This window comes from Amia ocellicauda, chromosome 1 (assembly GCF_036373705.1).
Source record: "Amia ocellicauda isolate fAmiCal2 chromosome 1, fAmiCal2.hap1, whole genome shotgun sequence".
In the NCBI taxonomy this organism is placed as follows: Eukaryota; Metazoa; Chordata; class Actinopteri; order Amiiformes; family Amiidae; genus Amia; species Amia ocellicauda.
The window spans coordinates 35,776,004-35,802,654 of NC_089850.1; positions in this window are offsets into that span (position 1 = coordinate 35,776,004).

Consider the following 26,651-nt stretch of genomic DNA (forward strand, 5'->3'; position numbering starts at 1 on the left):
GAAAAATAAATTCCAATGACGCGCAAAGATTTGTGCCATGTTTGAATCTCTCTCTTTTTTTGGCCAAGTTGCATTTTGCGCGGCATACATTTTCCATGGAAATGTCGAGCCCATAGTCTTTTGTATACATGTCCTATATTACATTTCAAAATACCATGATTTGTGATTTATTTAAATTAGTGCTCAAATCTGAAATTTGCAAATGTTTCTATGTTTTTGAATGGTTTTCAGTGTACATTTCATATATATATATATATATATATATATATATATACACACATTTTTTTAATAGTAATCATGAAACCTGAAAACCCATTAATGAAAAGTTAAAATGTAACAAACTGCAGATCACAAAAAAAAAACATGTATGAAGATGTATGCTTGGAATAACAGGAAGACATAGAAAATTAAATAAATGGATACGAGAACAAACAAAAATATGTGAAATCATTGAAAGAGTGAAAATGTTAAAATGGCAATGGGCCAGACATATTGCAAGATGAACAGATCAAAGATGGACAAAGTAAGCTATTGAATGGATCCCAAGAGAATAAAAAAAATACCTAGAAGATGACCACATAAAAGATGGGAAGATTAAATCATAAACCATGCAGGCTTTACATTGAAAAGAGAAGCTAGAAATCAAAACAACTGGAAACATGTTGTTGTGGCCAGCAATGGATCAATATAGGCTGACCATGATAATGATAAGAAATGTTTTATTTGTTATCTTTATAGGTACTATTTAAACTATTTGGGCATCCACAAACTTGGAAAGATGCTTGGAGGATTGTAAACATTTGTATTTTCTTTTTCTTTTCCACAAGTTCCATGGTATTCAACATGTCAAAACAAATTATAGTAGAACAAATACCAGGGGCTATTTATGTTCTCAGCAAAATAAAAATGAGAAACATTCAAATCCAGTTTCAACAACATAGAGTAAACTAATTGTCTGAAAGGTACCTTAAAGTTGTATGTCCAAATACATCACAATTTATTTCTCTGGATTGGTTCCCTTAGGCTGGGCTTTGGTCTTCTTTGGAAGACAAAATCAAAGAATTTGCATTTTAAACCTAGGGCTGAAATCTTAAACTGTAATTGGAACAATAATGAGAAAGTTAAATATATGTATTGATTTCTGAACTGGCTTCCTCTTCTCCTGTCTGAGGATGAAATGCTTAAGAAAATAAGGCCTAGAAATAATTTGAATCCCTGAATTAACAGGATCTGCATAAGTTAGGACCCAGACATCCAGTGGTACACATGTTCTGGATGTCTGTGATATACTTTACTACATATCATGCAAATCAAGTTTTACAGAGCCCTAGCCACCACCCAATAAATTAAGAAAAACTAAGACAAACAAACTATAAAATAATAAATACATACATTTCAACGAATAAGCAGCAAAATGTCTACAGTTATTTCTCTGTTATTTATATATTAATGATCTTCATCTTCTTAACTGGAACAAAATATATATTCTCTAGCAAATATCCATGTGTGAGGTTTCATATTAAATCAAGGCATTAAAACTACAAATATTATAAACAATCTATTGACTATTATTGATATTTTCTTTGGTCACAATGTGGTGAAGTGAAGAAAAAAAAAAACATTGACATGTTTGTGTCTTGATTTCATTATTTGATATACATTTTATTGAATATCTGAAAATGACAGTGTACTTGAAGTCTGATATTAATACAATATTTCACTAATCAGTTATTACAAATAATGTGCCTGCCTACTTTCACCTGAGGGAATCTTGTTCAATGCTCTCCAATGTAATATAGCCAATATTAATTAAGTAATGCAACTCAATACGTCTATTTTCATCTCCATACCAGCTGCTTAATCAATTATTTGGATAACAAGATGATGACTTGAGCTAATACCTTTATAAGGGCATTGTGTTCTTATTATTTATGTATGCATTTATTGATTGATTAATTGTATTCCAAACTTGTAATGCTATCAAGGAGTAATCTCACTACTCAAAATTAATTAGTAAGCGGTTCAGTCTGAAGAATCTCTAGTGAGAATTGAATAAGGCTTGGGAGAAATGTAATGTATTCCTTTTAAAATATTAAATGTGTTCAACATTCAATACATTGAAATAAAAAAGTAGTTTAGAGGAAAGGGACCAAAGAAAATAGTGGAGTAAAGGCTTTATTGCACTGATGGTATCTCTAGTACAGTATAGATACAATAAACGATACCATCCCACAGAATTAAGCTAGCTAAAAAGCTAAGTTATATTTAGAATTAAGATACCTTTAACGTGCCTTGATTGGCCTATGTATGCAAAGCCAATCTGCAGGATTGGACTGATCTAGATGGAGTGCATATAAGTTGAGTATTCGGAGTGATCTCAAACTTATTAGGAATGCATGGAGTGGCTTCTGTAGGCTGCCGGGTTGACCTGCATTGACCTGCAAAAATAACTTAACCACAGGTGAGTTAGTATTTTGGACCCTGCTGCTGTCTGTCTTGGAGAAGGGAGAGTTCCGCGGAGCAGCGCTGGTGGCGAGACTGGGCCCGATGTGTCGTGCCTGCAGGAGGCAGACAGGATGGGAGAAAGGAAAGCCGAAGGACGTACTTTATAAGTTCAACTGGCATACGGTGTCCATTTTCAGTTTTAAAGGGGGGTGGTTTACCCCTGTAACTACGTGGAGGGCGTGGACTTCGTGCCCCATCCCTCTTGGATTGTGGATTGTTTGTAATAAACTGGTTTACAACTATTACTGGTGTTCGTGCTGTGTGTATCTGGAATTGTCTGCCAAACCTGTTTTGGGGGGCTAGTGAGTCCCTCTCTCCTCACTTTAAAGTAAACGGGGAGTGGCGCAGTCGTGGTTACTGATGGATATCTCTCGCTACCAGCACCACATACTGCCTAGGTTTGGGCTGAACATGTACTAGAGGACCTGTCTCCTTCAACAGTTGTCTTTGACAGGTTGCACTGGGCTTCCCTGAGGTTGTGCTCCTTACAAATGAGCTCCCTGTGTTTGGATTCAAGAATGATAATCTAGCACTAGAATTACAAACTAACATGCTCTCCAAGACACCACCCTTATTTAACTTGCATTTAAAAACACACAGTGGCTTTGCATACTGTGCAGAACTGTATAAAGAACTGTAAGAACTCTCAAAATGATCACTATTACTATGTTTTTGGACCAAGGGTAAACATATAACCATGATTATGAATATTATCAGCTACTACTGGTTTACAATTTTTACGAATTTCATAGAATCTGATATCTTGTAAAACAATGTAGTCTCTGGAAAACCTTTGTCTTTGTCTTTGTCTGTAAAATTAATAAATAATATTAATAGGCAGATTTTGTTTGTTTCAATTTAACTTAACATCTGTAGGAAAATGTTTTACTGGTATCCACTACTGCTACTTCAAATAAGCACAGTATCAAATACTCATGTTTCATTTCTGTACTTCAACTGAATAACAAAAATAATGAGAAAAATTTAACATGAATAAATATGATTTTGCAGACTGGGTCTACTTCATACTAGACAAATTGATTTGGTCTCAGGATTATCGGCTTTCACTTATGCACCTTGTGTGGGAATATATTCACTCAAGAATAGAGCCTAACTGATCATATTTTTTGGGTCCGATACAGATACCGATAATCAGGGAGCAATATTTTCTGATTACAGATCTGCCAATATATACTTTTTTGTTTGTGTGCAAAACAGATTTTTTTTTAGCAGGGACAGCACTAGACCCTATTTAGGGGGTCAAATTTAGCTTTCAGAGAAAATATTTGAATAATAAACTTTAAGCTTTAATTTTCATCATAAATAACAAGAACAAATGAAACATTGCAAAAATAAATTAAATAAGTTAGAATGAAGAAGAATAAAGGAAAAATATTAAAAATATGCATGTTCTATACATTAGAACAAAGATCAGGGTATATGAAAAATTGCATACAAAAATAGAAAAATGTTCTATAGCTAAGAACAAAACATAAGATAGTTTTAAGTGCTGGCCCAGCTTATATTAGCATTTTACATGCATCAGGTTCTCCACAGTTTCATAGGAAAGACAGTTTATCTGTATTTTCTCCCAAAAAGGAGCTGCGTTGTTTGTTTTTTTATTGTATGTAAAAATGCCTTCAAAAGTGTAACATATTTACTGCATATGTTAAAAGTAATGCAATACAAATCATAGCCAAAACACAATGTAGGATTTGAAGTAGTTTTATAAATATCCTGTATAGTTTTAGTTCTATCTAACATTGTCTGAGAAATGCGCTTGATTGCTGATATCTAGTGAACATCTTCAGCAAACATTTACTGTTTTTCTTCAGTTTAATCACTATTGTGAAATTAAAAAATCGATTTAATTAACTTTTCAGTAAAAACGTGCTTCAATAGCATAGTACACTGTAATCCTCAGTCATGATGATAATAAACACTAACCAAAACCATGGATACTCAAATGCAGCACAGCTTTCAAAAACACGTTTTATTGGTTAAGAGGTAGAACGCATTCATATTGTATATAAGCCCTATGTTTCTCAATGGGTGTGTTTTTGTTTCATCACAGCACTCAATAGTGTGTGAGCGATGCTGCTGTGCATGAGAATCTCTGTAGTCTATATTAACAAAAAAAGGAAATGGTAAATATAATAACGATTGTAAAACCAAATAAACATGTATTTAGTTTTTGTCTGAAGTCTGACAAAGGATGATATTGTAATTTGAAAAAAATATTTAGCCAATAGTTTGAGAAAATGTATCGGTGCATTATTGGAGGAATATGTGCCAATTCTGATATTTCTGTGAAAGGTCAATATCAGCTGATAAAATCGGTGCTCCGATATATCTGTTGGGACCTACTCAAGAATATATTCATTCAAGAATCCTTGTACAACCAGGCTCATTTATCAACATGCCAATTGTTTAATTATAATGTTATGCTTTGCATCAGCATTTGTTTATTTAATTATAAATAGTGTCATCTTGTTTTCATATTTGAATGTCACTTTATAACATCTAAAACAAAAACAAAATAGAACATTCTACTTTTTTGATTAATAATCATCATCTGAAGATGACATTTATAGAAACCATATTAAGTACTGAACACTTGCAGATGTTCTCTACTGCCTTTAGTAAAAGAGCTTGAAGAGAGTATTTAAAAGAGCTTTATTACTTTAATGTCATATTTGTTTCAATCCTTTTACACTTTGAAAAAAACAATACCTATTTTTTTGTTCTTCTAAAAATATGCATAGAAACAAATCTTTTTACATTGGGTAGCAGTAGCATCCCATTCCACTTTCCCACCAACACAGTGCCAGTGCTGGTACTCGGTCGGGCAACCAGCAAAACTTGTTATGAACCGGCCTGGATTTCCACTGGTTTGAGAACTGAACGCTTATTTAACTGGATGCCGGTACGGAGCAGCTTTTGCTGGACGAGGACTTTTTTTTTTGGAGTGGAAGTGCTCGGAACGGTTACAGTTTAGGCACCAGCTCCAGCACCAGAACTGTTTTGGTGAAAAGTACTAATAGACGTTAAATGAACTTCCAGCTACCCAGACCACTACAAAAAGAGGATTTAAGTCTTAGACTAAGATATCAGCACAGTTAACTCACACATCCAGTATTTTCTTATGCAGTGCTATCACAGCAATGGGTAATGTCATATCAAGTGCACAGCAACTCATCGTAGCATTTCAATATCTGTTGAGGTCCCTGAAATGAAATAGAAGGGCTACTTTGGTCACCTAGGTGGATCAGCAAATCTCTTGCTGAAACTGTTCTGCCATCATGGCCTGGCCAGCAATCATTGAACTCAGTGATCTTAAGATCCCTCAAAAGACTCCAGCACACTCAACCTCACCAATGCTTAGCCACCTAAAAACTCCAGGATTCAGTCAGTGAATTGCATGTCCTGGATGAAACCATATCATTTCAAGCTACAATAAAAAAACCTCTACATGCTTTCAACAGGTGAAGCACAATTCCAAAGTGTAGTATTTGTTTTTCCCAAAGTTTGTAAATGAATCATCCCTTTTCAAACAGGATGAATCCGGAAAATCTTAGTTGAAAATACTCCCTTGAGCTGCATCATGGCAACACAGGAATTTGACTGGCAGGGGATGCATGGCATTTAAGCATCAGCTGGTGGTTTGGAATAGGTCCCAGGGAATCTTATTGAGATGTAATAACCCTAATTTAAACCCACAACACAGCCTGTGTTGACATTGCAGCTTGCCAACGCCCCAGGGATATCCACCGTATTATTGTTGCATTTCTCCTAGGCTGGGTTTGTGTGTAAACCTGATCCTGGAGCTGAGGCAGTTGTGTTGTAAGAAAATGTCATATGCTTGGTTGAGAGAACTGAAAACTCATAGGTCAATTGGTTTCTCTTTTAAGATTCTTTTTAGAGGGAAGATGTGGTCAAGTCACAGATGTGCATTAATAATTGATTTGTTGACAAAAATAGAAAACTATTATCATTCGATTATATTACTGAACATAAGTAATATTAAGTGTCTGCTGGATTACAGAAAGGATAGGATATTACCCCTATTCTCCTATTTTCCTCACAGGGCAGTTTAGGTCAGTCTAGTCAGGTTGGCAGCGGGTGTGTCTCTCTCTCTTCTTCCTGCTCTTCTTCTTCTTCTTCTTCTTCTTCTTCTTCTTCTTCTTGTCTCAATCTTTTCTTTCTTTGTTCTCTTTGTCAGTTCCTTCTTTTATAAAGTTTCTCTTTAACCAATCACATTTTGCCAACATCACACCATGGTTTGGGTGTGTGATACAAATATTTCGATATGGCAATAAGAAACCTAACTGCTTGTACTCTTTGAGGTGTTTGTCCTTGTACTCTTATCTCTAGTTTAACTGCTAGCAGAGCCCCTCAGAATCTCAGGAACTGGGCAAAAAGTGGAAGATGTCGGTTTCCTGTATCAAACCAGACAGGGATATACACTCACCTAAAGGATTATTAGGAACACCTGTTCAATTTCTCACCAACCAATCACATGGCAGTTGCTTCAATGCATTTAGGGGTGTGGTCCTGGTCAAGACAATCTCCTGAACTCCAAACTGAATGTCTGAATGGGAAAGAAAGGTGATTTAAGCAATTTTGAGCGTGGCATGGTTGTTGGTGCCAGACGGGCCGGTCTGAGTATTTCACAATCTGCTCAGTTACTGGGATTTTCACGCACAACCATTTCTAGGGTTTACAAAGAATGGTGTGAAAAGGGAAAAACATCCAGTATGCGGCAGTCCTGTGGGCGAAAATGCCTTGTTGATGCTACAGGTCAGAGGAGAATGGGCCGACTGATTCAAGCTGATAGAAGAGCAACTTTGACTGAAATAACCACTCGTTACAACCGAGGTATGCAGCAAAGCATTTGTGAAGCCACAACACGTACAACCTTGAGGCAGATGGGCTACAACAGCAGAAGACCCCACCGGGTACCACTCATCTCTACTACAAATAGGAAAAAGAGGCTACAATTTGCACAAGCTCACCAAAATTGGACAGTTGAAGACTGGAAAAATGTTGCCTGGTCTGATGAGTCTCGATTTCTGTTGAGACATTCAGATAATAGAGTCAGAATTTGGCATAAACAGAATGAGAACATGGATCCATCATGCCTTGTTACCACTGTGCAGGCTGGTGGTGGTGGTGTAATGGTGTGGGGGATGTTTTCTTGGCACACTTTAGGCCCCTTAGTGCCAATTGGGCATCGTTTAAATGCCACGGCCTACCTGAGCATTGTTTCTGACCATGTCCATCCCTTTATGACCACCATGTGCCCATCCTCTGATGGCTACTTCCAGCAGGATAATGCACCATGTCACAAAGGTCGAATCATTTCAAATTGGTTTCTTGAACATGACAATGAGTTCACTGTACTAAACTGGCCCCCACAGTCACCAGATCTCAACCCAATAGAGCATCTTTGGGATGTGGTGGAACGGGAGCTTCGTGCCCTGGATGTGCATCCCACAAATCTCCATCAACTGCAAGATGCTATCCTATCAATATGGGCCAACATTTCTAAAGAATGCTTTCAGCACCTTGTTGAATCAATGCTACATAGAATTAAGGCAGTTCTGAAGGCGAAAGGGGGTCAAACACAGTATTAGTATGGTTTTCCTAATAATCCTTTAGGTGAGTGTATTTCCCATAGAAAATACATTCTAACAAATAATATCTTACAGTGTCCCCTGGAGTTTCTGTGCTGGGAGACAGCATGGCTAGACTTCTATGTGGACCATTGAAGCCTCAGATGACTAGAGGAATCATGTGTTTGTTTTTTGTGTCCTACAAGAAGGACAAGAAGGACTGCACACTCAAAATACAATCCCAAATTATTCGAATTTGTATAAAAAATCCGACATTCTGGCACCATGGTGTAGGAAAAAAACTAAACACAGGATACAATAAAATAACATGGAAAAAAGTTATCTCTATAGTGCATATATTAAAATTTCACACTGCCTATCTTTCTATCAGCACTGAGCTGAGCTGGAATGTTTTTAATTGAAGTTTTTGGATGGAAGTGTGTGGAGCGTAGGGTGAGGGAGAGGGTTTACTCTGTTGATGTTGACTCTTGTGTAGTGTGTGCTGTTATATTGTTTATTAATTTATTCATTATTAAAGGTTATTTTAAAACCTAAACTTATCTATCTATCTATCTATCTATCTTTAATATATGTATCCATATATCTAAGACATTTACACATTGAAAAATAAAGATTTCAACACAAATGATCACAAGAAAAAATACAGCTATAATGGAACAAGCGCTAGAAAATAATTAGATTAACCATTTGGGCTATAGTGTGTTAATGAAATATTGGAAAGCAGAGCTCATTGTAAAATTGGGAACTGATTATAAGAATGTCAATTACTGAGAAATAAATGAGATACAAATATAGAAGCTATGGAATATTAGTATTATCAGACAAGAACAAAGGACTCAAACTCTTCATTCTTTTTTTTCTTTCTTCATGCATTCAACTCAGCTATGCAGTTATCATTAATGCTCTACAATTTTATCTTAGGAGCATCTCCCTTCATGTCAGCTCCATAGTTCTTAAGGAGTTAGAATGGTGGAGGTTGATTATTGAGATATAAAAATGCGCTGTCCTTTTTGATTCAGAATAGCTCTTTAGAAGTAACGACATGCTATTTTAAAAATAGGTTTACTAAAAGGGGTTTACTGAACATACCCTAAAAAGACATTATGATAGTGTGAGGGGTAGGTCCAGCACTGCCATGGCTGTTTAAGGAACGCAGAGGCATGTCACGGTGCAAAGTGAGGTTTATTTTACACAGTGCTCAAAACAAAAAGACATACAAAAATGTAAACAAATCCCTAGCTTCTCTCGAGCCTAACTAAAATAGTGAACAGGACCCTCTATGGACATACAATTAATAATAAGTCAAACAACTACCAAACAAAGTCTGTGATCCATAATCATAGTGGTGTTCATAAACAAAGTTTTTCAAAAGCAATCCTTCTCTTTTACTTGCACAGAATACACTCCAACTTCTCTATCAGGCTCGCCTCTTGCCTTCCCACAACACAAAGTCCTCCATTCGCCTGTTTTATAAAGGTGGGAAGCCAATCAGGTGGGAACAGTGAGTTAGCTGTTCTTATGGTATCTTCCCTCCCGAGGGGTCTGCGGCGGTACAGGGCAGTTCACGGTGGGTCCATACTGCGCCACCCAGCGTGGTGTCACAACATGAATATGGTACTTGATTCATTACTGAATTACGTCTTGTGAGAACACAGCAAGGTTAGTGTGGAGAAATGTAATGAATGATTGCAAAGTAATACGAATTTAATTATTTAAATTGTTTGTTTCTTGTTTGTTTTGGATGTTCTTTCATGGAGATCAGAAAATGGGAAATGGGCCAATAGAAGAAGCAAGGAATATTCTTATAATTTTAAGCTTCAAACTGTCCTTTAGACGTATGTTTAGTAGCATATTTTACTTGTTTAGGCATACTAAAATAACTTTACTGAATATAATGTGACATGATAAATCATTAATACGCCTCTTGATTTCCATTCATATAACAAACCTTCAATACTGAATGATGCCTGTATAGAGCCCATTTGTTACTAATGTGGCACTTCTTGTTTGCTTATCCTTACTTTATTTCTAAATAACTCCTTACTGAATTTAAAATTACAGGGTTTCGGCTTGATTCTTGTTTGTTCTCTCGCTAGACTGCAGAATTATCCACCTACTCTAAAGTTCTCACAGTAATGCCTTCAATGTATTGCAAATATTTCTCTCCAAAATGACACCTGCTTGAGTATAACCAACAAATAATTCATATATATATATATATATATAACTTATATGTTAAACATGTTTTTCAGTGTAAAACGTGCATTTATTACAATCACATTTTGCTGAAAACTCCCTTTAACTATAACAACAACAGAGCTATAGAATTTGATGGATAGCTGCATGCAGATTCTTGGTGATTAAATTAAGATATCCAATTCTTTTGGCTTTGTGCCAGTGTGGAGTATTAATGACTAGGGTTATAAGAGTCAAATGAGGTGAAAAAAGGGATAAAAAATTAGCTGAATCCGACTTCTTATTAATTCCAAAGATGAGTATATCAAGCTTTAAAAATAATTATTGTCTGCTAATAGGATTCAGATGGGCAGTTAGTGTGTCTATTTTCTTCCTTTGTTGCTTCCTCTCCTCTCATTAGAGTTTAGATCTCAGTTAACCTCATTTGTCAATTGCTCTGCATGCTGCTATCGTCATTTGTTTTAATAGCTCTGTGTTTATTAAATCATTGAAGCTTATTACTTCAATAACTCCTACATTTTAATCAACTCTTAAACATCTCATATGTTTTTTTGTTCTTTTTTTTCTTTTGGTTGTTTGTCTCAAGACTCCAAACCTATGAAACAAATACTCTTTTTCTAAATTGCTTGCAATAACAAAATACATCAGTGCTGATATGTTTCTGAGAACAGGAGATTGGGTCCTCACTGGTAGTTCCCTTTCAAATTGAAAGACAGCCATTACTGAATGGGAAGAGCCTTCTGCCAATAGGGGCCCTGCTGGCAGGAGGAAGACCCGCCCCCAGCATCCGTGAAAAGTCTCCTCCTCACTGCAGCTCCCTGTCATTTCTTCTTTCACCTGCCTGTGATTGTGCTTTATTACATTTCACTTGCGATTTTACCTCCTGTACCATTTATTCTTCTTACAGATTCGAGTGGCATAAGGAGAGGAAAGAGGAAGGAGACTACTGTACTGGAGCAGCCTCCCACGGCTGGTCGGCTGACCGTCCCGCTCTATTCCTCCGGATTCTCTCGACCTCTGTCAGTGGACTTTAAACTGCTTGATACGTTGAAAACGGCGCTCGACAAAACAACTCTGTCGACCTCGACCACCACATCGACTTCAACCAACCGTGTCGATCCCTCAACCCTTCTGTCAGTATTGACCAACCCTATCAATCCCTCGACCTTCCTGTCAACATCGATCGTGGAATTCCACCCCTAGTCCATCCCGTGTCAACCTCGACCGACCTTGTCAACTGCTCGACCACATCCGTCGACCTTCGTGCTCTATCGACCTCTCGACGAAGTCATCGCATTGACCTGCTCTCCACCTGTGGACGCCCGTGTCGACCTCTTGGACCTCAACGTCGACAACCTCGACATAAACATCGGAGGATCAGAGTGGAGGAATTCGGTGAAATCCACCTGCCACAAGAGCTGTCAATTTACTTAGAGGGTCTGGACATAGATGACTTGGAGACGGATCTTCTAACAGGGATGAAGCCGAAGGGGGCATTCCACCATTATTCCAGGTGCCAGTGCAAGCTGACCTTGGATGATGGACATGACCAATGCGTGCGCTGTCTGGGCGAGGAGCATGCCGAAAACGCACTGATGGGAGAAGGGGTCTGTGTACACTGTGCAGTGTTTATGGAAGCTACATGCCGTAAGGGGGCCAGGAACTCCCCGACGGCCAGCCACCACAGCGGAAGCTCCGTCCGCCTCTCATCTGTGGGCTCGGCTCAGCGTAGACCCCCTGTGAGTATCTCTCCGCGAAGGCAAAACAGGCTGCGCTCATCTCCCTCTCGAGCTTCACCAGCGAGAGTGCAGTCTGTCTCCCCCTTCTCTGCCTCCTCGCAGGTGCTCTCCCGAGAGGAAAGCGTGCTGCCCCAGATGAAGGTCCCCGAGAGCGAGACACTCCGCTCCGCGGACTCCTCCACGCCGCAGGAGACAGGAAGCAGAAGGGATTGCAACACTGCTTAAGCGGTTTGGGGATATAACACACAGGCTGGACTCCCAGCAACAGATGCTAAGGAAGCCTAAGGGCAAGGCAGACACCCAACAGCCCCCTGCGAAGCCGCATTACCAACCCCCATCTGACCGACCGGACTCAACCACTGGCAAGCCTGCACCCAGGTGGAGGAACATACAGTGGAGGTCATACGTCACGTTACTGCACTGGGTCTCGCAGTTCACATAGAGAAAAGCTCCCTCGAAACCAGAGAAATGGTGGGCTTCTTGGGAACGAAGCTGGACTCTCAAAAACTGCTTACCTACCTGTCCAGAGACAGAATCAAGTCGTTGGAGAAATGCCTGGTGTCATTCAGAAGGGCATCGACTCTCCAGCTAGTCAACTTACAAAAACGTTGGGGCTGATGGCGGCCGCCTCGAATATTCTTCCCTTGGGCCTGCTGAACATGCATCCATTACAATTCTGGGTAAATGCCCACAAGCTACACCCAGCAAGACACAAACACCACCCACTGAAAGTGACCTCAACGTGCTGGCAGGCACTGTCTTGGTGAAGAATCGGGCAATACACCTGCCGGGCATGTCCAATACAGCAGCGGACATTCTCTCCAGGGGAGGTGAGAACACAGCAAGGTTAGTGTGGAGAAATGTAATGAATGATTGCAAAGTAATACGAATTTAATTATTTAAATTGTTTGTTTCTTGTTTGTTTTGGGTGTTCTTTCATGGAGATCAGAAAATGGGAAATGGGCCAATAGAAGAAGCAAGGAATATTCTTATAATTTTAAGCTTCAAACTGTCCTTTAGACGTATGTTTAGTAGCATATTTTACTTGTTTAGGCATACTAAAATAACTTTACTGAATATAATGTGACATGATAAATCATTAATACGCCTCTTGATATCCATTCATATAACAAACCTTCAATACTGAATGATGCCTGTATAGAGCCCATTTGTCACTAATGTGGCACTTCTTGTTTGCTTATCCTTACTTTATTTCTAAATAACTCCTTACTGAATTTAAAATTACAGGGTTTCGGCTTGATTCTTGTTTTTTCTATCTCTAGACTGCAGAATTATCCACCTACTCTAAAGTTCTCACAGTTATGCCTTCAATGTATTGCAAATATTTATCTCCAAAATGACACCTGTAAGGACAGCTCACAGTGGAAACTGAATCCTCAGGTGGTGGAGCAGATCTGGAAGAGGCTGGGACGAGCTCGGGTCGACCTATTTTCTACACAGGCAACGACCCACTGTCCTCTGTGGTTCTCCCTGGAGATGGGAGGTGGCCCCTTGGGTGTGGACGCCTTTGATCACCCATGGTCGCAGGAACTGCTGTATGCCTTCCCTCCACTGCCACTTCTTCCACTGACACTGGAGAGGATTTGCCAGGAAGGAGCTCAAGTTCTCCTGATCGACCCCCGGGGGCCAAGACAATTGTCGTTCGCAATGCTCACACAGATGATCAGCACGGATCCATGGCAGCTTCTGCTTCAATGGGACTTACTGAGCCAAGCAGAGGGACTCTTGTGGCACCCCAACCCAGCACAGCTGCAGTTTGGGGCTGGCCCCTGAAAGGCACTGCCTAATGTATCTGGGGCTGCCTGTTAATGTCATGGAAACGCTGCAATCAGCCAGGACCCCCTCCACCAGGGCCCAATATACTTACAAGTATATTGTGTCTAGAGAGACGTGTGGATCCCGTGTCATGCCCCATATTGACAATCCTGTGCTTCCTGCAACAGCTGCTTGAAGACGGGAAATCTGCATCCACACTGAAAGTTTATCTGGCTGCCATCTCAGCATGCAATGATAAGATTGACAATGTCTCACCAGAAGCCCATTTCCTGGTGATCCATTTTCTGAAGGGTGCAAGATGCTTGAGACCACGATAAAGGACACAATTCCAGCCTGGGACTTGGAACTAGTGCTTAAAGGACTGAGTGGTGCTCCCTTTGAGCCCATCTCCACAACGGAGTTCCGCTTCCTCTATCTCAGGGTAGCTTTCCTGGTAGCGATAACGTCGGCAAGGAGAATTGGTGAAATGCATGCCTTGTCTGTGGATAAAGCCTGTCTGATCTTCTCGGGAAGCAATGACAGAGTCACTCTCAGGACGAACCCGGCCTTCCTGTCCAAGGTCATGTCAGCGTTCCATATAAACCAACCTATTGTCCTGGAGTCTGCCACCCCCCTCCACATACATTGGATGAGGACCACAGACTACACACACTCTGCCCTCTCCGGGTTTTGAGGTGCTATATGTGGAGGACTGCGCAGAGCCGCAAATCCAACCAGCTGCTTGTCTGCCAAGGGTCCACCACCAGAGGGAGAGCGTTTTCAAAACAGCGACTAGCGCACTGGGTCACGGATGTGATCCGGCTCATCTATGAGACTGCTAATGTTCCCATGCCTGAACACATCTCAGCACACTCAACAAGGGGACAAGCCACATCGTGGACTCTCTTTCATGGTGCCACACTTGAAGATCTGTGCAATGCTGCGACCTGGTTCTGGGCTGTGCCCAAGCTTGGGCTCCCAGGTACTTCAAACTGCTAGCCCTTAGGCACCGTGAGGCTCTGCTATCCTTGTCATTGTGGGTTTAGGCTTAGTCAGGTGTCTGGACTCGCAACAGCTCTGGTATAGTCTTCCCATTCGATAATGGCTGTCTTTTGATTTGAAAGGGAATGAAAGGTTATTATCATAACTCCGGTTCCCTGAAAAAGAAAGACAGCCATTACTCTTCAGGGGTCACTCGACCAGATGACATTTCTGATGAAGAAATGGCAGGGAGCTGCAGTCTTCTTCCTGCCAGAAGGCCCTATTGGGCAGCTTTGGTACAAGCTTTCAATGATTGGCAGGTCAGAAGGCTCTTCCCATTCGGTAATGGCTTTCTTTCTTTTTATTGTGGCATTGTGTATTTAAGGTAAAACAGTAAAGTCAAGAATTTACTGTGTACCAGCTATGCCTTTAACACTCTGCTTCTATTTTTGGCACTATGCGGTTGTTGTTGGAAAGTTATCTTTTTCAAAAGGTTGATGTATTGCCAAGACTGGGGACCCTGTAGCTCTTTACATGATGAAGGAAAGTGTTAAAGAGTTCTGAAAAAAATGTAGTGGCCTACTTTTGCGAGACATTGACGAAGACTTAAAACCCTCCTTGGAGCATTAGGGTGAATTTATGTGCACAAGAGGGAAGGATATATCGGTGCTGCTATTGAATGAAGCCTGCTGTTTATGCACCAGACAGGTACAGTGCTGGATAGCATGATGATAGATGAAATGTTTTTGAAAGGTGAGCAACTGACCGTGCTGGAAGATAGAAACCCTTTATTTTTTCTCTTGGCAGATAATCTATGGTGTCTTTTTAGAGAAGAGAATTTAGTAAAGATTAGCTGCGCAGTTACACCAGCTTCTCTATCACAGGTGATTTATGAACAGCACTCAAACCATGCAACCAGCAACAAAGATCACTGACAGTCTCCAAACTTAAAATACGGAGAGAATAGGGTCTTAAAGGGCATCAAGGCAATTAGAAAGGAAACATCATCATTTCACTTCTAATAGCAAGACTGGATAATGGTTGAGATAATGTGATTTTTATGAGAAAGAACAAATGTACATAAGACAAGGGCCCGATTAAATTAAAAAATTTTGCATGCTGCTAACGCAATAAGTTGCAGGAGAGTCGCAGCTCTGAAAATGGCAGCATCACTTCTGTCTGTATTCAATTTAAATTATGAGGAGCTGCAAACACAGAGGAGACAAGCTTTGCCGGTGTGGCTTCTGAAAAGGGTAGACAGTGAGAAAGAGACTGCTTTCCAATCACACATCAGTTGTTCATCAAGCTAAAACAAAGGGTGGTAGCCACAAGGGATTTATGCAAAAGACCATATATGTAAATAAACACAATTAAAAACCTGTATTTATAATGTACACTTGAATGCATAATACTCTGTTTTGTGCTGCAGTTTACCTTGGTAACAAAATTATATAGACCTATAATAATTATAATAATAGTTTAAACTAACCTCTCCACATTGTTTTACTTAAATTAGAAATGTGAAGCAGTTCCTTTTAAATGTTACTGGAAAAAAAATATTAATCCATAATAGCACTGTTATACTGTTATTTTTTTGGTATAGAATATGGGTATAGCAGCACTGAAAACTTAGCACTGAGGTTGATGGCATGTTTGTGTGTACAAGACTTGACTCTATAGTTTAGCAAGTTGGTACACTTTGCAGATTGCTTCATTAGGGCTGCAGATTTTATTTATTTATTTATTTAAATACAAGCATGGTTATTTACATGAAGATTTACATGAAAGAATCAGAGAGTGGGTTTATTAATTTATGTAAATGTGGTGGAGGGTGGAAACACCACATATATTGATTTATTTTGGGTTCATTTTTCGGCTACAAGTGCATTTTTATTTCTGGAAACACTTGCCAGAGCTTCATTCTGCATTCAGCGCTATAATCGATATAAGCTCCCTACTCTCTTTTTTATGGTTAATTTAACTGTTTCCTCCTGAATTTTCATAATGGCTTAAAATAGTGACGCTTCTGTTTCATTTACAGTGAAGATTGCCTTTGTGGTCCGATCCAACAGACGAGCTACTGTAGCTCAAATTGCTGAATAAGTTCATGCTGGTTCTGATAGAAAGGTGTCAGAACACACAGTGCATCGCAGTTTGTTGCGTATGGGGCTGCGTAGCCGCAGACCAGTCAGGGTGCTCATGCTGACCCCTGTCCACTGCCGAAAGCCCCTACAATGGGCACGTGAGCATCAGAACTGGACCACGGAGCAATGGAAGAAGGTGGCCTGGTCTAATGAATCATGAGTTCAAGGTGTTGACTTGGCCTCCAAACTCCCCAGATCTCAATTCAATCGAACATGTGTGGGATGTGCTGGACAAACAAGTCCGATCCATGGAGGCCCCACCTCGCAATTTACAGGACTTAAAGGATCTGCTGCTAACGTCTTGGTGCCAGATAGCACAGCACACCTTCAGAGGTCTAGTGGAGTCCATGCCTCGATGGGTCAGGGCTGTTTTGGTGGCAAAAGGGGGACCTACACAATATTAGACAGGTGGTCATAATGTTATGGCTGATCGGTGTATATATAAATAATTAGGTATATGTTATTTTCTATGTTACATTTACTTTAATTTTGTTTGGACATGATTGTTTATCAGATAAAAATATTTTATGTGAAGTATGTCAGGCACTAAGAAATGAAATAGCTTTGTGGTCTAGATTTACAATTTGAAACAAAGAGAAAACATGTCAGAATAAAGTTCTTTGTATCCACACTATGAGTTGGCTGTCATTTCCTAACAGAGCTGTTCACAGAATCTGATTTCTCTTGTTCAATAATTTCTTACTTCTTGTCTTCTGCCTAAATCGCTGTCGTTGATTCCATGGAGAATCATTTTTTTCTAGAACTCTAGCAAATTTAGCTGCGTGAAGTGTCCTTCTTAAAGCTAACATAGCAATGGCTGTTTTTTTTTGTTTTTGTATTTTGTCAGTGGTATTATTTTAACGTGAGCATCCTAGAAGCATTATATTTGTGTCACAGTGCCAAGCATTAATTGAAGCATACACAAATACAACAATATTTGTTCACCTGACCGTAATACTGCATTACAAGCTACAAAAACATTAAGAAAACATGGCAAGATGCTAGCAATATCCCATCTGCCATTCATAGATTCCAAAGAATTAGCTTTGAGAAATGTAAATTTTTGCTTGAATTGTTAATTATCATGAAATCCAAAACAAGACCAAAAAGCAAAATAAATTATGTCAATCAAAATATAATGAGGTTTACAAATAAAAAACTGTAAATAAAGATGCCAATGTATTCCTTTTCATATCTTAAACCGATGTGGGATGTCTGCAGAAAATACATACCTGCACTTTTTGGGGGGTTTGTTTTTTATGAGAGACAAATGTTGAGATTTGTGTTTATTATTATTAATCAATTGTCATATTTTGTTTACTATACTTTGCTTCCCAGTTTTATTCAGGTTATACTGGAATTTATCTATGACTTTACTTCACTCTTTTGATCCTTTAAATATGTTATTAAAAAAATATTATTATTAATAATAATAATAATAATCATCATCATCATCATCATCATCATCATCATCATCATCATCATGACAGTAACAACAACAAGTATCAATATACTTTGCAGAGTGAAAACTACTATGCAATTCAAAGATCATAAAACATGTCACCATAATGCACTGGATCAAATTGCATCATAATCAAATACATCTCCATCACACAAGCCTTCTAGTGTTACTTTGATATCCTATATACATATGGATATATGAGACTTCATTTCTACAATTTTCATGAAGGGAAATTTATAATTAAGGTATCATTATTATTATTATTACTTATCCACTCTTATCCATGGTGACTTACAATTGTTACAAGATATAACATTATTTTTTACATTTTACCTATTTATACAGCTGGGTATTGGGGTGCAAGGTAAAGTATCTTGCTCAAGGGTACAACAGCAGTGCCCCCACCTGGGATTGAACCCACAACCCTGTGCTCCAGAGTTCAGAGCCTTAATAATACTACACACTACTGCCATTTTTAAAATATTAAAATAAATACAAAACAAACAGTTCATTGAGTAACTTAGCATTCCACTAAACTAAATTATTTGAAAGTATTAACACAAGTGCTACTGCACTTTAGTAAAGGAGTGTGTGTGACAGTAGGACAGTTTGCTTAAACCTCACTTCCATCTTGAATGTGCATCTCACATTCTTTACAGACATGAGATGCCATCCACTACAACTGTATTCATATTACTGATAAACCCCGAATATTGCTTGGATTCCCTGTGGGATTCAGCCAAATGCCTTCAATACACTGCTTTTATCCTATTGCCGCATAAAATAAGGATGTCAATTGAAACCTGGCCGCAAAGATATTGAATGACCCAAGATACATTACTAAAGCAGCATGAGACACTGTACAATCATCATCATTAGTGAGGATGATGGCACTCTATGCACTGTAAAGGATGACCCATTTTCCTGCACTGTTATCTGTGATTGTTGCACAGTTGCTAGGACAGATTAAGTGTTTTCTCTATCTTTGCTGCATTTGGAAAGGAAGGATGATGAATTAGAATTTCAAATAAGCTAGATTGAGCCAAACTAGTAAGCCTGCTGATGTTACAGGCAGTGAAACAACAAAAGATCAGAATAAAAAGCAGATTCAAAAATAGAATCAAAAATTGCAATGAGAAAAAATAAAAAAGCTAAAATACAGACTAAGCAGTATCTGATAAAGGGCACAGATGAAAATGCTGTGATAGATAACAAGCTTCAGACCTATTTTGATCCTAATGCAGAATCTGAATATTTTGGTACTGAGAAGATATATGCAGACTGATTATTCTTTACGAAGGGATTTTTTTATGACATACTGAGCGCTAAAACAAAGTCACATATAAGAGTAAAACTCAAAATGGCTCTGTTTAAATTATATATACACTCACCTAAAGGATTATTAGGAACACCATACTAATACTGTGTTTGACCCCCTTTCGCCTTCAGAACTGCCTTAATTCTACGTGGCATTGATTCAACAAGGTGCTGAAAGCATTCTTTAGAAATGTTGGCCCATATTGATAGGATAGCATCTTGCAGTTGATGGAGATTTGTGGGATGCACATCCAGGGTGCGAAGCTCCCGTTCCACCACATCCCAAAGATGCTCTATTGGGTTGAGATCTGGTGACTGTGGGGGCCATTTTAGTACAGTGAACTCATTGTGATGTTCAAGAAACCAATTTGAAATGATTCGACCTTTGTGACATGGTGCATTATCCTGCTGGAAGTAGCCATCAGAGGATGGGTACATGGTGGTCATAAAGGGATGGACATGGTCAGAAACAATGCTCAGGTAGGCTGTGGCATTTAAACGATGCCCAATTGGCACTAAGGGGCCTAAAGTGTGCCAAGAAAACATCCCCCACACCATTACACCACCACCACCAGCCTGCACAGTGGTAACAAGGCATGATGGATCCATGTTCTCATTCTGTTTACGCCAAATTCTGACTCTACCATCTGAATGTCTCAACAGAAATCGAGACTCATCAGACCAGGCAACATTTTTCCAGTCTTCAACTGTCCAATTTTGGTGAGCTTGTGCAAATTGTAGCCTCTTTTTCCTATTTGTAGTGGAGATGAGTGGTACCCGGTGGGGTCTTCTGCTGTTGTAGCCCATCCGCCTCAAGGTTGTACGTGTTGTGGCTTCACAAATGCTTTGCTGCATACCTCGGTTGTAACGAGTGGTTATTTCAGTCAAAGTTGCTCTTCTATCAGCTTGAATCTGTCGGCCCATTCTCCTCTGACCTCTAGCATCAACAAGGCATTTTCGCCCACAGGACTGCCGCATACTGGATGTTTTTCCCTTTTCACACCATTCTTTGTAAACCCTAGAAATGGTTGTGCGTGAAAATCCCAGTAACCTATCCAGTAATCCTAGTCTCCAAACAGGTGTTCTGCATGATACAATTAAGCAATTAACATCCTATCATGCTCTATGGCATGTATAAAAATGCTATCAAGATGGCAAGAGAAAAGGATGTGACTTTGAAAGAGGGGTCATTATTGGGGCACGAATGGCAGGAGCTTCAGTCACAATGACGTTCAACTGGCTAGTGTTTCAATAGGAACAGTGACTAAAGTTACATCTGCATTTAGATCTATGGGAAAGACATCCATAAATAGGGTTGGAAATTGTGGTCAACAGTGCACAATACAATGACCGTAATGCTCGTGCAAAACTGTGTTATGTAAGGAAAACAGAAGAGCAACTCTTTTCCAGGTGAGTGAGAATGTCAATGCAGGATGTGATCAGACTGTATCAGTGAGGGGGTCCGGAGGTTCTGTTATACTGTGGGGGGCATTTTCCTGGCATGGTTTGGGTCCACTTGTCCTCTTAGAGGGAAGGGTCACTGCAAATCATTACAAATGAGTTCACTGTACTAAACTGGCCCCCACAGTCACCAGATCTCAACCCAATAGAGCATCTTTGGGATGTGGTGGAACGGGATCTTCGTGCCCTGGATGTGCATCCCACAAATCTCCATCAACTGCAAGATGCTATCCTATCAATATGGACCAATATTTCTAAAGAATGCTTTCAGCACCTTGTTGAATCAATGCCACGTAGAATTAAGGCAGTTCTGAAGGCGAAAGGGGGTCAAACACAGTATTAGTATGGTGTTCCTAATAATCCTTTAGGTGAGTGTATATATGCATAGTGAAATTCTTTGTCAAATTGATTTTCGCTTTGAAACATCAGTTTTGAGACATTGAAAATGAGCAGCGTCTTGTCTAGAATTCTGACTTAAATCCATTATGACCACATTAAAGTATGTTATGGTATTATATATACCTGCATCTTCATTGTTTATGTATATATGAAAGCCTTTGTAACTCTGAGTGATTAATATCTATTTATAACCACTAAAATATCTCCCTAAGTACAAGTCCTACTTATTTAATTTAGTTTGGTTGAAAACAGTATTATTAACTGTGAAATAATGTGTGAATCATATGTAAGCCCAAAACACTTGGACAATCATTACCATTTTTATGTTGGTTTTTATATTATCACTAAACCTTGAGGTGATTTAAAGATTAATGTATTAAATGTGGATTTGTGTGTGGTTGGATATAGTTGTAGAAAACCCTGTGTGTTGGTATTGGTATAGAAATTGTTATATGAAATAAAGAGGATGTTATTATAGATCTTGTCTAACACAACCAAGGTTAATTCTAGTTTTGATGTAGTTTAATAAAATGTAGGTACTTTTAAGTATTTACATAATCTTAGTGAAACTATGTGCTGTAAATTTCATAACCTGTAAGTTGCCAATAAAGTAGTCATTGTAATTTATAAATTAAAATTCGGGAGTAGACAACTCTGATTTCATTACTCTCACTTCCTGTCAAAAGAGTATGAACTTCCCGTCCTTAACACACACCCCCAGGGTTCATTGTTTTACATGATTTGTTGCTTTGCTTCAGTCAAGTGCTACAATATTCCCATAAATCAACCACTGCACCCCTGGCTCACTCACTCACTCACTGAACAGCATCCTCCAAGGTCTCGATCCCAGAGCTCTCCAATCATACTGGTCGTACTCTATCAAAGTTCACCTACCAGGCATCCAAATTAACCCTCTCCTCAAAGAAATACAAAAAAAGAAACTGCCTACCCATCACGACTGACATGCTCCCATACTGTATCATGACAATAACAAATGGATACCACTAACTTGCCATAGACTTGACACTTCAAGCCATGTTTGCACTAGCTTTCTGTTATCTGAGATGCTCCAAATTCACCGATTCCACCTCTCATTTTAATCCCACAAATAATTAATGTGTATCAGACCTCTTTCATCACTCCACAGACTCCTTAGTATTTCACCTCAAACTCAAATGGACCAAACAGGAAACGGCGCATTAATTTACTTCTTCAAACTAAACTCCATCATCCCCAACAAACCCTTCACCTCCACCACATGAAAAAGGACACATCATAACCCAGCGTTCCTCTTCCATCTCTGCCAGGTTCAGACACAAACCGGGTTCACCACTGAGTCATTCTCTGGCCACTCATTCCACATTAGAGCCGCCTCTTCCTTGGCACAAAAATGAATACCAGAGCACTAGGGAGGTCGGGCACTGATGTTGAGCGATTAGGTTTTGCTAGCAGTCAGCGTTCCAATTCATCCCAAAGGTATGCAGGCCAGTTCTTCCACACTGATGTTTTCAAACCATTTCCCTTCAGTGGAATTAAGGAGCCTGAACCATGAAAAACAGACCCAGACCATTGTACCTCTTCCACCAAACTTTACAGTTGGCACATTGCATTCAGACAGGTAGTGTTCTCCTGGCATATGCCATGCTGATGGTACTTCCAGAGGCAGTTGCTTCCAGAGGCAGTTTGGTAGTGATTGTTGCCACCGAGGACAGATTATTTGTACGCGCTTCAGCACTCGTCGGTCCTGTTCTGTGAGCTTCTGTGTGGCCGACCACTTTGCAGCTGAGCTGTTGTTGCTCCTAGATGTTTCCATTTCATAATATCAGTACTTACATTTGAACGGGGCAGCTCTAGCAGGGCAGACATTTAACAAACTGGCTTGGAAAAGGTTGAAAGTCACTGAGCTCTTCAGTACGGCCCATTCTACTGCCAATGTTTGTCTATGCAGATTGCATGGCTGTGTGCTTGATTTTATCCACCTATCAGCAATGGGTGTGTCTGAAATAGCTGAATCCACTAATTAGAAGGGGTGTCCATATACTTTTGTCCATGTAGTGTATTTTTGTTCAATTAGTATCTAACTAAAGAACAAAAAATCTACAAAACAACTAAAAGTGTGCAGTGGCTTACAGAAGAGGTTTGAGTACATTATTGTGAGACCTGTAGGACTTCTGGACCAGGGTTTTCTCACCACTGGTTTACACAATATGTCTACTTCTAAGGCATGAATTGAAATAAATCTTTCCACTCAAAAGTGTGAGTTTCAAACATGAAATGAAAGTTATCTCTCTAACTATTGAATTAAAATTCCTATCCATTCTGTTTGCAGTGTGCTTACTTCTGTCAAAATTGTGTAATATATAAAGGACACATTCATCCTTCAACAGCCACTTTCCTTGTTTCATTGCAATCACTTCTAGCCATGCTATCATACTGCAGTCTGCTCTCTAGGGATGCAAACAATCACTTTTTCTCACCTGCAGGTAGAACACCAGGGCCTAGACTTAATTGAAAAAATCATTCAACTTTACAGGTATAATGAGACCACACTGTACATTTCTCTACTATATGAAAACCAAGTACAAGTTTCATTAAACCATATTACACATACAAATATTCTTTACTGACATCATTTTGTAGCTACAGACTGTAGGATAAATTATGGACCTTTTCCTTTCGTTTGGTTTTCTCCACTGCTTACTTAATTTCAGTCTATATCATTTCCTTACAATCTAAAATAATCAATCTTAACAACCAACAATGCAACTGATTGCAAACAACCACCACTTGTGAAAATAATGTATCTTCATTTTACTTTTTTAAGGTGCTCACAGGTTTCCTACAGCACACTGCAGAGTTCCATAAAATCCATCAGTTAATGAAGATTTTAATAAATGGTCTTTACAACAAGGTGTCTTGCTTGAAAGAGTGTGGAGGAGTTATGTATGTGTTTAACTACCAGCATATTTACAGATGTACCTAAAAAGTAAAACTGAGGCTAGAATGAAATAAAAACTTTGACCCAACTGGTAATATAACATTTAACATGCAGTTTTCAATTTTTGTCCTGATGGATTGGCTTAACTGGTTAAAATGCAAATGCCATGTTTTTACACTTCTATACTCCTTATGATGTCCATATTAAACACTTGGGCTTCATAAGGAGTACAGGTATGTGACACCTATCAAATGAAACTAGACAACCTGTACTATAATATTCTGCATAGCTGATAATGATAAGACAAACTATATTACAGTACTACCATTTTTTTTCCACATAAACATAAATGCATTTTTCGAAATTTTGTCATTTTTGACCTTTTTCCTCCTTTAGTCTATGGGAAATCTTGATATGAACATGTAATGTTGAAATACCACTCAAACTGAAATTTCTATAAGTTGTTGGGTGAAAACATCATTAGAAATGAACCAATAATGTGCATTTGAAATAACCTAGCCTATATGGAAAAGTTTAGAGAACATTTGCACCACAAAATACCCGCAATAGGGCCATTTCTTCAATATTAGGGCCACAAGCATGTGGGACCACTCAAATGAAAGCACACAAACTACAGAATCAGTCTCTGCATTGTTGATCATGATTAGACACACTATATTGCAACTACCACTAGTCAAGTGATTAAAAGAATAATCATGATCCCAAGAAGTAAACAACTAGCTAATTTTAAAATATACCCTGATATTGTGGGACTGTTATAGCTCCTTTAGAAGTAATGTATTTATGGACACATTTCAATGGTAAGATATTAAATTATAAAAAATATATATATACAAAATATGAATGGCTCAATGAAATGTTAAGTAATATTAAAGGTTAAGTAATACATCATTTACCATTAATGCAAAAGGTTTAAAGGGGGGAAACCCAGCTTTTTCCATTTTGACAGATTTTTTTTTTTTCCCTGTCTGTTGAGCTTTGGATTACATATTTGATACATGTGACATCTGAATATGTAGGATACTGTGTAAGTAATACATTGATGAGACAATTTACTTAAAACTTAATGCTACATTAAAACCCATTGCATCATTTGTGTGTTCTTGGAATAGTACTAGAGCTTTTTTCCAAGAGGAGGATCATCATCATTGTGTCACGTTATATATTTCTGATTCCAAAATGGTGCACAGTGTATTGCAAATCACTAACCATAAGTAAAATAGCTTGACTAAGAAATGCACAAATGGACACCAATCCAATTGATCACCAATTAAATTACTACTTGCAAAATCTGAATACAGAAGCTGTACTCTTATTTAATTCTGTACATCTGAACAGGGAACATTGTGCTGGCAGTCCCAAGGGCATTTTGTTTTGTCTGGCTTGCTGTACATCTTTTGGGCTTAATTAATGCAATTCACACATTGTATGGCATTGCACTGTGGTCTAGTGTTTATGGGTAGCAAGTGTCATTTCACTGTCAGATGTGCAGTCCATATGTTGTTGTGCAACATATGTCAATGATGTAAAAAAAATAACAATAACAAAAAAACATATTTATTTTAAGCTATGTAATTTTAATTAAATCAACCTTTCTTAAATACCTTTGTCTGCAGGTAGCAGAACATGTTACTGTGCTATAATGGTTTATTCTGTATCATCCCCTTGTATTCTAAGATGTTTTGGTTTTAACAACACTTGAACTATTAATCAGAATTAGGGGTGATTGGATAATTAACTAAGCTGCTACATTTTACATTACCTGTAAAATGTTATTACCATCTGTGCCTGGTTCATATCCACCTAGTAACAAAATAACAGAGTATCCCAGTGCTATGAAACAACAGCATGAACAATCATAGAGTCTTATGCTTTGGCAGAGCTGTGACTGAATACTGTATAGTAGCAGAGTTGGGGATTAAACAATGATGCTCTTTAAGTGTAGCTGATAGATTGATAGAACAGTTTTATTTCCAGACTTTTTTCACTCCTGTTCTGTGACCTATATTCTATTACATAAGTAAATATTTTTTGTACCTGATATGTTTTACAACATGGATGGAAGCAGCAGGAATC